Here is a 3,342-nt window from a genome sequence, read left to right as displayed (position 1 = left end):
CTGTGTATTACAAAGTTGTATCGAGAAATAATAAACTAGTTTCAATTAAGAAAGGACTTGTATCGCTAAAGTTATTCACAAAGAATTTATACCGGAAATTAACGAACAAACAGAGACGTAACAAATTGGTTTCCAAGAGTGGGATAGAGAAAAAAAAAGAAAAAAGATGAAAACTATAAAGCACTGGTAACTGCTCTAGAACTCAGGTATGGAACTCAAAATCAGTCCGAAGTCTATGGGGCTAGGTTTAGGACTAAAATCCGTGCTAAAGGGGAGAGCCTGCAAGAGCTGGCACAGGACTTGGAAAGTATGGCACACAAGGCCTACCCAACTGCACCACCCGATGTCCTCAAGCTGTTGCTGAGGGATCAGTTTGTAAACGCCTTGGACAGTCCACAACTAAAGATACGTAACAATATATATATATATATAGACACACACATATACGCGGGCGCGTGCACACGCGTTATACATATTTAGTATTATATATTAATTATTCTGGAGTAGATGATTTTTTATTTTTAGGTCCTGTACCCGAGAGTATGCTTCCTAGTGGCAATGAATTTAATTTATTTCTGTTGTTAATGGATAGCTTGCTCTTGTATTATTTTTTCTTTCGTCAACAACTATGCTGGGAAGTAATTCCACCAAAAATCATGGAGATTCACAATGTTTGGGAATAAAATTTGTCATAATTACGATCGATTTCAGTTGGTCAAGATATATTTGGTTCTTGGTGGATAAATTTCATCTTCGACGACATTTCCAGTCTGGAAAATAAACTTTCAAAACTGCATACTTCAACTTCCCAGACTTAGTACGAACCCCATGTTTAATAGAGGCGAAAACAGCCGACTTATGGCTGAAACCAAACTACTGGAAGTTGATATGCTTTCTTATTTTGTTCTGTTTAAAATTCAAGATATTCTGCTACTTTTAACGTGAGGGGCTTCAATTGTTACCAGTGATGCCTTTTCAATATTTAATTTATATAACCCAAGTGCTTTCGGAAGGTCTACTTTATATAACCCGAGTGCTTTCGGAAGGTCTACTTTATAGAACCCGAGTGCTTTCGGAAGGTCTACTTTATAGAACCCGAGTGCTTTCGGGTGGTCTACTTTATATAACCCGAGTGCTTTCGGAAGGTCTACTTTGCGTTTCGTATTTTATATTTATATAATTTTTTTGATCCATTTGTGATTCTTTAGAATCATCTCGTATAATAAATGTTTATAAAGTGGGTTTTTATTGCTACTTTGACCCAGGAAATGAAGTGAAGGACTAGATGCACTGAAAAGTGTTTAAAGTAGGTAGTTCAAGAAATGTTTCACTGAAGTTTTGTTTCTTTGTAATTAAACAGAAAGCTACACAATGGGCTATCTGTGTTCTGCCCACCACGGGTATCGAAACCCGAATTCTAGCGTAGTAAGTCCGCAGACATACCACTGAAGTTTTACACACTTTGCTATTTGGAGTTAATTTTTAGCTTAGTTTACTTACCCTAGGGTAAAATTTAAAATATAACCAGTGACATACAGGTTTAATACGTTCTTTGATTCGTTTCACTAGGCCTCTACGTCACAGATGATATTTTCAGTTTTATCTTTGTGAAAAGAAAAAAAAAATCTGTGATCTATTCATTAAACAGTTGGTTCCCATAACAAATTATGTAAAATGTCATAATATTATTAACACGTCTAAATAAATTTTGGTTACTAAGTGTGAGTTAAAAAAGAACCCCATAAATAGTAGCTTATTTCAGTTTTCGGGGAGCTGGTAGATGTGATGATCTATCCCAAGATAAATTACGTTTGCTCAGGGGAGTTTAGTTATTTTTTTAAATCAAAGAAAGCATGTTCAAAATGAATCATTTTCAACAACGCTGACAAGACCCTGTTAATAGTGAACTAATAAATTACTCAACCTTTCACGCCCTCTATCTTACTGTATAAATAGTGTCAGGGAAGGAGAGTTTAGTTTTTTTTTCTCTGATTCTTAAAAAATCTTGATATTTTTTTTATAAATAAATTTTTGGTTATCAAGAACACAAAACGACAATGAAAGTTTTAGATGGGTATCAAGAACACAAAACGGCATTGAAAGTTTCAGATGGGTATCAAGAACACAAAACGGCATTGAAAGTTTTAGATGGGTATCAAGAACACAAAACGGCATTGAAAGTTTCAGATGGGTATCAAGAACACAAAACGGCATTGAAAGTTTTAGATGGGTGCAAACCTTGTGATTTAGTTTACTCTCTAACAAAACTATATAATTTACCCAAGACTGATTACTTGAGTCTATAAACGTGCCACAAACTGTTGAGTAACTTGCTGTTCACTTGTGATAAAATCTTTGAACATTTCTTTCAATAACGTTTTAATAAAACAAATTAAAGTAACTGAACTTTAGATTTAAACAAAATAATTAGAAGTGATTGTCACTGTGATTACTATTGATATTTCGGATGGTGAGAAATGTATTAAATTATCACACAGGGAATACAAAAACCACAATTCAGTTGTGTAAAGTCATGATGAAGTAACTACTTTGAAGCACCGAATAAAACAATATAAGATATTGTCAAAAGTTGTATTTTACCAATCTTAGCAACACTTGGCGAGAGATAAGACGTCCACTGTACAGATAATTCGTTTAACAACTGTGGTTTTTAATAAAGTTTGTAAAAAATACCATTTCTTATTAAAAATTCATTAATATTCTGATGTTACGTGTGTACATTGTCTTATTGGTTTTGTATTTATTTCCTGTGTACCTTCGTTTTTTTGCTCCTTCAACAGTATAGGTCTTTCTGTGTGATCTCACAATGAACCTGTATTAATACCCTCTGGCAGAGTGTTATTAAACTTGACGATGAGACAAAAGAATCCTCGAAACTGTACAAATAAACCTATATTTTCAAAATAGTACAATGTTATTAATAAACAAGAACAGCTGATTCTGCTAAATTCTTTCACGGTATTATAAGTAGAAACTGAAGCACGTTCTTCATGGTTGAGGTAATTTAATGCTTATTCAGAACTTCCATGATAATAAGCTTTTGTGTGTTTTCAACAAAACAAAAATTCAATGACTAATCAAGTATGTACATTAATATCTGTCTAAAAAGTAATTTTATATAATTCCATAAGTAGGATCCATTGTCCTGTAATAAAAGTATATTTTAAGAACAAGAAAGCACATAATATATTGTTGCGTCAGCGAGGTCACGTGACTAGCGTCACGCCACCTATTTTCTAGAAATATCTTGTTCCTTCGTGAATGCTCTAGCATTTACTAGATATATGTTTGTCTGGTATATATATATATATATATATATAA

Source organism: Limulus polyphemus, unplaced genomic scaffold, assembly GCF_000517525.1.
Source record: "Limulus polyphemus unplaced genomic scaffold, Limulus_polyphemus-2.1.2 Scaffold5847, whole genome shotgun sequence".
Lineage (NCBI taxonomy): Eukaryota > Metazoa > Arthropoda > Merostomata > Xiphosura > Limulidae > Limulus > Limulus polyphemus.
The sequence above is the reverse complement of the archived record's forward strand: the minus strand, read 5'-3'. Positions refer to the sequence as shown.